The 9,969-nt window shown below is 52.9% G+C and overlaps 1 protein-coding gene across 6 annotated transcripts in view; it reads left to right on the forward strand.

Moving 5' to 3' along the window:
- Positions 1–9,969, forward strand: part of DNM1 (dynamin 1) — a 45,190-nt gene that overhangs the window by 1,101 nt on the left and 34,120 nt on the right. The window lies entirely within an intron of this gene.

Raw genomic sequence — 9,969 nt, forward strand, 5'->3', positions numbered from 1 at the left:
CACACACACCTCTGCAGCTCCAGCCGCCATCCGTGCGCAGCGCGGAAGAGGGGGGCAGCGCGGGTTGCAGGATGAGGAAGAGGACAGGGTGGGGGAGAAACCGCTTCTGATCCTTTACTGAGCAGCCGGCCCCTTGCCCCGCCGCCGCCCCTGGGTGGGGGCACCTGTCAATGTCGTTCTCCCCTTGGCCTGGCAGAGGGATTGTAATGGAGGGAGAAGGCGGCGGAGGGCAGAGATGACTAAGACAGGGAGGCAGGATGGCAGGGAGGGGGGAGCCATTTGCACAACCTAATCCCCCTCCTGTCTCTGATCCCACAAGGCGCTGGGAGGGCCGGGTGGCAAGGAGTCGGGGGCAACCACAAAGACAAAGGGTGTCCTGGGTTTAGGGAGGCAGGCAGGGTCGTGACCCCCACCCCAGGGTCCCCCAAAAAAGGGGAGGTGGAGATGGCTTTTTTGGGTGCTGAGAAGGAGAGAGAGAGGATGACGCTCTCGGCCCGGTGCTGGAGACCGAGTGGGGGCTGGGCAGACTGAGGGGGGGCGGGAGAATTGACACTGACCGGCCCACTGTGTCACCTCCCTCCCTCGCCTTCTTCAGAAACCCTAGCTTTGTGCCAATGACCTTCATGGCTAAAGAAGCGAACTGACATGTGGGAGAGGGAGGCAGGTAGAGGCTTTCGCCCTCAGAGGGACAGCAGTTCTGGGCCAGACATCCTGGGTCCAAGCCAGCTTCTGCTGTGAAACCTCAGGCGAGTCACTGCCCTCTCAGAGCCTCAGTTTCCCCATCTCTAACATGGACAGTTGGACCGGGTGGTTGTTCCTGCCCCACAAATGACCTGGGAAGCCCAGTGTCAACCCCAGGGATGAGAGGGAAGGATTCTGCCTGGAGCTATGAATCTGGGGGGGCGGCCAGACCCATCTGGTCAGCAGAGGGGGATGCCGTCTGTCTCCCAGGGACAGGCTCCCAAAGAACCTCCCTCCTAGTCACGTGACCCCCCCAAAGCAGCAGAGGCACAGGCAAGAGACACACAGATGGTTCCCGTCCCTACGCCTGGCCGTCAGAGTGAGGGGGTGGGAGGACCCTGGAGACAATAAAGCCCCGGGGTCTTCGTGCTTTATATAGCACTCGTGGACATCCAGAACTTTCCAGTGTACAAGCCATAGGCCTGCCTTTCATCCATTGGACATCTGCTGAATGCCTGCTCTGTGCCTGCTGCATGCTCTGAGCAGGGGGCACAGAGGGGAAGGTGACCTCAGCTCCCACCTGCTGGGCCCTTCCCATGTGCCCCATGCCATGCAATATGGGATGGGTCACAACAGCCCCATGAGGCAGGTACCATGATGCCCATCCTGCAGGTGAGGAAACTGAGACACTGAGGTTAGAGGCCATGTCCAAGGTCACAGGGCCAGGAAGGACAGCATCTATTAGACTCCAATCTGGAGCCTGCACAGCCTCTAAGAGCCCAGCTCTGCACTGAGCAAAGGGATGTGCAGGGGTGTGGGTCCCCATTTTCCCCATCTGAGTGATGGGCAGACTGACAGCTGCTGCCTTGCCTTCCTGAGACAGTGGCCGTGGGGCTCCAGTGAGTTCATGGGTGTAAAAGCCCCCTTTTGTAAACACGTGGGAGGAAGGTCTTGATTGTCAGTTAGGTTTGGGGCCTGCATGTGCCAGTATAGACCAGGCCCCTGCCCTTTTGGAGTTCACTGTCCAGCAGAGAGAGGTGCCAGTAAGTAGACAGCACAGCAGGCCAGCCTGGTCACAGTTGACGTCGGCAACTGTTTGCTTGTTGAGTGATGGAGTGAGATGTGGATTCTGCCCCAGGAGGCCTGGGCCCTCTCGCAACCCAATACTGTTTGACTGTGGCCCTGCAGGAGGATGCACGGGGTGTACAGACACAGGCCAGGGGCAGAGCAGGGGTCACTGGGCCTGAGGCGGAGGAGTGAGCAGGGAAGCATTACTTGATCCTCATGAAAGCTAGTGAGGAGGCCGGTGTTGGAGTGCAGTCAGGAAACTGAGGTTCACCGGGGCCCCCAGCCAGCCCTGCCTGGTCTGTCATGGGTCCCAACCTCTCTACCTAGGACTAGGACTAGGTCCCCAGACGCATAAGCATGGTAACAGCCTCCTGGGGCTTCCCGGGAGTCAACCCCCCATGGAAAGGAAGTGGAAAATACAACAGAGGAAGCAAAGATTGCTCCAGGCCAGCCCGGGCTCCCGGGCAACCAGGAGGACCCTGTTGTCAGCTCTGCAATGGAGGTGACCCAACCAGCTGCCCAGGACCCCGCTAGGACTGGTCTGGGTCTATGCTATTTCTTTGTACCCCTTTTACAGAAGGGAAAACTGAGGCTAATTCATTGAGTCATTCGGCAGATATATGAAGAAAACTGGGGAATGGGGTCAATGCTGGGAGAGAAAAGGGCCACTTTCCACAGGGAGGTCAGAGAAGGTCTCTAGGAGGTGGTGGCATCTGACAGGAGAACTGAGGGATGAGAAGCCACGTGACTATCTGGGGAGAGCATTCTCAGTGGAGGGAACAGCAAATGCAAAGGCCCTGGGGCAGTAATGAATTTGGTGTGTTTGAAGAACAGAAAGGAAGCACTGGGGCTGGTGTTTTGTGAGCAAGGCGGACACAGCATCGGGGAGTAGGCTGGGGCTAGATCTACAAGGCCCTCAGATTATGCTGAGGAGCTGTGTTTGTTTTCATTATTATCAGAAGCTTTTAAGTAATGGAGTGACTTGAGCTGATTCCAGCAAGTATGTGACTTGGGAAGGGGGGCAGGAGACACATGAGGAGGCTGCTGCGGTGGGCAAAGGTGACAGGGCCTGGACCAGGGCTTTAGCAGAGAGAGGAGGAGACCTGTGGGGTTCAGGATGTATTTTGGAGGAAAGTCCCACAAAACCTGCTGGTGGATGGGATGTGGAAGGTGAGGGAAGAAAAATCCAAGATGACTTCCGCACCTTTGACCGCAGGTGGGTGTTGGCGCCATTAACAGAGTACGGGAGGAGCCAGTTGGGGGGCTGGGGGTAAGATCAGGAGTTTGGTTTTGAACTCTCTGAGTCTGACATGTCAGGTGGGCAGTGTGGTGATGCAAGTCGGAAGCTCAGGGGGAAGGCTGGCTGGAAATATAAATTTGGAAGAGACGGGATGTAAACTCGTGAGCATAGATGAGATCATCTTGGGGGTAAGTGCAGACAGAGGAGTGTGTGTGGGCCCCAGGACACCCCAGCATTTTGTGAGCAGATGTCTGGTGCCCTAGGTTTCCCTTTGTCTGCCCCCAGCTGCGTGCCCCCTCCCCACAATACCCATCCGGCATCAAGTCTGGTGTCCTGGGCTAGGTTTCCAGCCTCCGGCGCCCCTGGCCTTGCTTCACTTTGGTGCCCAGGCATGCTGACACTTGGGCATTGTCCACCTTCCCTCCCGTTTGGCCCCTGGGGAGGCCAAGGCCAATGGGAGTGTGGTAGAGGGGCTGAGCGCTCAGGCTCTGGAATCAGACCTGGGTTTGTAGCTTACCTCTGCCACTTACAAGCTAGGCAACATTGGGCATGTTTCTTAAACCCTGCTCGGCTTCTATTTCCTCATCTGTAAAGTGGGGATGATAATAACACCTCCCTCATGGGATTGTGGCGAGTGTTGACGTCATACCCGTGAAGCACTTGGGGTAAGGTCTGGCACCCATTCTGTTCCTGCCTGGGCATAGGTACCAGCTGGGAGGAGGGCCAGGGTGAGGGTGGAGGTGGGAGAATCTCCTCTAGCCAGGGTAGCGAAGGGAGCCTGGGGAGTGAGCCTCTGCCCAGAGCCCACGGGGCAGCCTGGGGGTAGTGTTTTGGGTTTCCCTGGTGACTCTGCCTACCCCTGCTCAGGCTTCCTGCCTCCTACCAATCCCCTTGCCCCTTTCTCTGCATTCGCGTCCCAGCACAGACCTGTGCTGGTCTCTGGCCTCAGAGAGCCCCTCTCTTGGTCAGTCCCAGCTCCTGCCATGGGGGACAGCCCACTCCCCACTACTAAGATCTGTCACTTCCTCTGAACACTTCGGGCTACATCTTAGTGGTCCCATTTCCCAGGTTTGGAGACTGAGGCCAAAGATGATTAGGGGATAATTGAGACATCAAAAGTAGAAAGTCACTGACTGGAGGCGGCAGAGAGAACTGATATCTCCTTGGCACTTGCAGCGTGCCAGGCCCTAAAGATACAGCCCTGAAGAAGCCAGACCCACCCCTATTCTGGGGGAGGGGGGCTGTGGGGGAGGGGGCTCACAGCTGAGCAGGACAGACAGACGCTACATCACACAAAGAGCTCTTTTGTTGTGTGTTGGAGAAAGGGTACCAGGAGCCTCGATTTTGAAGGGAGGGGAGTCGTCAGAGGGCCCGGGAAGGCATTTGAGCATTTAAGTCTGGGCCTGAGCAAAAATAGGACTTGGTCAGGCAAAGGAGTGAACACACTCCAGGTGCAGGGTCCCACCTGAGCAAAGGCCCGAGGTGGGAGGGAGCCCAGTGGGTCTGAGAACCCGGACGAAGGGCAGTGAGGAGCAGAGGTCACAGTGAGACCAGGAGCGTCGGGGAGGCGCTGCCGGCCCTTCAGCCATCCCCACCCAGAAAGCCCGCGATGCTGCCGGGCAGCCACACTCTGCTCCCCCTCTCCCTGCTCAGAGCGCGCACCTGCCACGCGCCCACAGCCAGACCCGCGTGCCCAGCCCCGCCAGAGGACGTCTTCCCCAAACCCCCGCCCCACCCAGTGGCCCCAAGGAGCTGGGAATGAAAGGTGACTCTGGCAGACGGCAGCTGATCCCGGCGCCAGGAGAATCGAGTTTCCCAGGCCTTGGCTGGGGTCGGAGGGTCGGAACCTGGCGGGCGGGTGAGGAGGGGCGGGGCGGGAGCGGAGGCAGCCAGTCACGGACGTGGTGTTATCAGCCCCGGAACAAGAGCAGAAGTGGAGCCCACGTGCCGTATGTCTAAATATTCCTGTTATAAATCAAGCTAAGGAATTGCTAAATACAATACATTCTGCCCTCCCACCTTGACAAACACACCTTCAAAGCAACCTGGCAGGCTGGTGTTGAATATCGAATTTCAGACTCCTCCGAGCTCTGTGATGGGATGGGAAGCGTCTCTCTCCAGGCCGCCCTCATACTCCAGCTCCATCCCCGCCCCCAGAAAGGATCCCCCTTAGCCCCCCGGGGTTCCCTCCCCGAAGCGAGGGCCGCCCCCGGTGGGGGCAGAAGCTAGAGGTAGGCTTGAGACCCCTAGGAGGGGTGCACAGGCTCCAGTTGGGCACCTTCCCTTGGTCCTTGGGAATCCCATGCTTCATGAGGATGGTGAGGCCGGAGATCTCAACTGGGATGGGGTGCAAGGTCAGGGCCCCGATTCCCCAGGTCCAAGGGCAGCGCTGATTATTGTCTTCTTGGAACCAACAACCTGTCAGTAGGAGGAGCATCATCCCAAGTTTTCAGATGGTGAAATGGCACAGAGAGGGTAGGGGACCTGCCTGAAGTCACACAGCAGTGGAATCAGAGGCAGGACAGGAACCAGCACAGGTCTCCTGCCTCCATGTGAATGTCCACCATCTTCATCCCAACCCATGTGCCTACATCTCCATACACCTCAGCTTCTCCTCTGCTCTCTGGTTGTCTCTCGGGCACTCTTACCCCCTCCCTGGACTGAAATCTGGCTAGGGAATATGAACTGTTTGCAGCAGTCAGCTCTAGCAACTTGGAATTACTACAGGCAACAGGAAAAAGAGGAATATTGGCCTTGGAAGGTGTTTGAGACAGTCACCTAAATGGCATCTTCCCAGTGCCCTGGCCAGAGGCCCTGGGATCAGCTCCCCCCTCCTCTCTCATCCTCTCCATCCATTCAGTCTACAAGCCCTGTGTATTCTGCCCCAGTCCACACCCCTCTCTCTACCTTGGCCACCACCACCTTTGTCTTAGCACCTGGGGCAGCTGCCTCTCTTGCCATTCTCCGTCTGACAGCACAGAACTCTCTATGGCTTCCCAATCTGATCCCCTCTGCTTGAAGCCCTCCTTAGCCCCCCTGCCCTCCAACCAGAGCCCTAGCTCCTGAGTTGGGACCCTGAGGCCTGCCTTACCCAGCCTGGCTTCCCCTCCAGCCGCTCCCTCCTGGGCCACCTGGGTATCTTGCAGTTCATGGGAAAATGGGCCATCCCTCTCTCTCACTCTCCTGAGTGCCATTGCGTGTGCTGTTCTCTCTGCCAGGAAGGCTCTTCACCACACCTCCATCTTCTTCCTTCACTGGCTCAACCTCCAAGGCTCACATCAGCCAACACCTCCTCCAGGATGCCTTCCCTGATCACCCTCCAGCCCATGACCTCCGTGTGTATGATAGGGCTCAGTTTTTCCAGAATGAGGGACCATAGAGGGAGAAAGAGGCCCATGGCCTTGGGCTGAGAGCTCCCGGCAGAGGAGTTCCAACCAAGGTTACTATGAACATTTTACCTGTTTATTACTGCGTCACTCTTTTATCACTGGTCTTAGCACAGGGAAACAAGGCCACCAGCCGGGATGGGGAGAAACATCTCAGCAGATGAATGCAATGCTCTGTAGCACACACAGGCACCTAGCACATGATGGGCACTCAGGTGGCTCATGGCATCACCAATGGGCACTCTGTTAGATCTGTTAGATCCTTCTACAGCCAGGATCTCAAGGCATCCCCTCAACAACCCTAGGAGGGAGCTGCTGGATTGTGTCCCATTTCACTGATGAGGAAACTGAGGTTAGGAGCAGGGAAATAATTTAGTGGTGGAGCTGAGATTCCTTCACAGCAAGCTGCTGGTGATAAGAAATAAGGATCCAGATGTAGCTCTGTATTGAGTGACTTGGGAAAAGTTTGTGCTGAGCTGTTAGGCAAGCAGAGCCACTACCCAAGTGTGACTCAGAGCCCCGAGCACAAGTGGGCACGTGAGGGGCACCTGACTTCATCTCTCTGAGCCTCAGTTTCTTCCCCTTTAAGTTGGGGAAACTGGACATGCCAACCTCACACAGCCATTCGAGAATCAAACGAGAGGATGCAGATTTCTTAAACAGCTTTATCAAGGTATAATTTACATGCCATAAAATTCACCCATTTTTAGTGCACACTTCAATGATTTTTAGCATATTTACAGACTTGTGCAACCATCATCACAATCTAATTTTAGAACACTTCCATCACCCCCAAAAGAAACCTCATGATGATGCAGATTTTAAAGCCCCCGGCAGAGTCCTTGGCCAGCAGTCAACAATGCATCAGTGTTTGCCATGACTATTATTATAAATGATAAAATGTTTACAATGGTGAGCCCCAGGTGTTGCGGTGTTGGTTGCTTTTTATTTTTTCAACATTTTATTTATTTATTTATTTTTCTGACTCAATAGCTGGAAACAGCAATTTTTTTTTGAATTTTATTTTATTTATTTTTTATACAGCAGGTTCTTATTAGTTATCCATTTTATGCATATTAGTGTATATATGTCAATCCCAATCTCCCAATTCATCCCACCACTACCACCACCCACCCCTGCTGCTTTCCCCCCTTGGTGTCCATTCGTTTGTTCTCTACATCTGTGTCTCTATTTCTGCCCTGCAAACCGGTTTATCTATACCATTTTTCTAGGTTCCACATATATGTGTTAATATATGATATTTGTTTTTCTCTTTCTGACTTACTTCACTTGTATGACAGTCTCTAGATCCATCCATGTCTCTACAAGTGACCCAATTTCATTCCTTTTTATGGCTGAGTAATATTCCATTGTATATATATGTGCCACATCTTCTTTATCCATTCGTCTGTCGATGGGCATTTAGGTTGCTTCCATGTCCTGGCTATTGTAAACAGTGCTGCAATGAACACTGGGGTGCATGTGTCTTTTTGATTTATGGATTTCTCAGGGTATATGCCCAGGAGTGGGATTGCTGGGTCATATGGTAGTTCTATTTTTAGTTTTTTAAGGACCCTCCATACTGTTCTCCGTAGTGGCTGTATCAATTTACATTCCCACCAACAGTGCAAGACGGTTCCCTTTTCTCCACACCCTCTCCAGCATTTATTGTTTGTAGATTTTTTGATGATGGCCATTCTGACTGGTGTGAGGTGATACCTCATTGTAGTTTTGATTTGCATTTCTCTAATAATGAGTGATGTTGAGCAGCTTTTCATGTGCTTCTTGGCCATCTCAACATTTTATTTTGTGAAAAAAACTTTTTCAATTTTATTTTAATTTTTTATTTTTTAAATTAATTTTTATTGGAGTATAGTTGATTTACAATGTTGTGTTAGTTTCTGCCATACAGCAAAGTGAGTCAGTTATACATATACATGTATCCACTCTTTTTTTAGATTCTATTCCCATATAGGTCATTACAGAGTACTGAGTAAAGTTCCCTGTGCTATACAGTAGGTTCTTATTAGTTATCTATTTTACATATAGTAGTTGAAAGTTTTTTTAAAGGGAGAACATATGATTTTTTAAGGTACAGGCAAAAGAGAAATTGATTTTCATTTTGAAAGTATAAAGTCATCAACACTTGAAGGAAAGGAAAGAGGAAGGAAGGGAGGGAGGCAGGAAGGAAAGAAGCAAAGAAGAAAGGTAGGAAGGAAGGAAGGATACGGTGGAAGGAAAGATCACAGATTTTCTTTTTTTTAATTAATTAATTAATTTATTTTTAACATTTTTTAAAAATTTATTTTATTTATTTATTTAGGCTGCGTTGGGTCTTTGTTGCTGCGCGTGGGCTTTCTCTAGTTGCGGTGAGCGGGGGCTACTCTTCGTTGTGGTGCGCGGGCTTCTCATTGCGGTGGCCTCTTGTTGCAGAGCATGGGCTCTAGGTGCCCAGGCTTCAGGAGTTGTGGCTCACGGGCTCTGGAGCACAGGCTCAGTCGTTGTGGTGCACGGGTTTAGTTGCTCCATGGCATGTGGGATCTTACTGGACCAGGGCTCGAACCAGTGTCCCCTGCATTGGCAGGCGGATTCTTAACCACTGTGCCACCAGGGAAGCCCCACAGATTTTCTTTAATAGAGAAAATGGATGTTGTGGAGAGAGCACCGGGCTTGGAGTCCAGAGCCCTGGGCACCAGTCCTACACTGTCACCAACTTGCACTGTGAACTTGGGCAACACTCTTCCCCTTTTTATGCCTCAGTTTCCACATCTGTGCAATGAGGGCGATGGTGGGAAAACTGTAGGAACTTCATCAAATCATTCTTTCGGTCGACAGGGGTGTCTCGAGTGCCCGCTGAGTGCCAGGCTCCGAGCTGGGTGCTGGGAATACGGTGGTAAACAGGACCAACCCTGTTTACTGGACATCAGAATATCAGGGGAAGCTAAGGCCAGGGCTGCCCTAAAATGTTCAAACCTCAGCTGGAAATTCATGGGCTGTGCAACAAAGTGGGCCGGCCTAGGGCCTCCTGGGGCAGCAGGAACAGAGCAGGACTTGTTGCCTGGCCTCACCTCCTCCCCACTGTGTTTCTTGGCCCATCCACTCCCTCACCTCCACCCTGGATCCCTGCTTCAGAGGGCATCTCACAGCCTGCCTGGCCCGCTTGCCTTCCACTTCCAAGGCAAGGTTTGGCAGGAAATACCCTGGCCTCCGTCCACTCTTCCGGCCAGCCCCCAGGAGACCCACCTTCCAACTCCCTCCTTGCTGCATCAGTTGGTGACATGGTTGTGGGAGCCCAGCCTGTGTTCTCAGATTGCTCAACAAGTTATATTTATAATCAATGCTACCATTTATTCAGGCATTAATTTATATAAGCCTCACAGAAACCCATTTTACTGATAAGGAAACTGAGGCTCAGAGAGGCCTGGTCATTTGTCCATAGCCACACAGCTCCAAAGTGGCAGCTCTGACATTCAACGCCTGGCCTGTCTGACATCAGAGCCCAGGAAACGAGAGACTTATAAGGATGACTGCCACTGGGTACATGCCAGACCAAGCATGCTACTTTCTGCTGTTGTTTACATTCAGCAGGGCCCG

Source organism: Lipotes vexillifer, unplaced genomic scaffold (genome assembly GCF_000442215.2).
Source record: "Lipotes vexillifer unplaced genomic scaffold, Lipotes_vexillifer_v1.1 scaffold98, whole genome shotgun sequence".
Taxonomy (NCBI): Eukaryota; Metazoa; Chordata; class Mammalia; order Artiodactyla; family Lipotidae; genus Lipotes; species Lipotes vexillifer.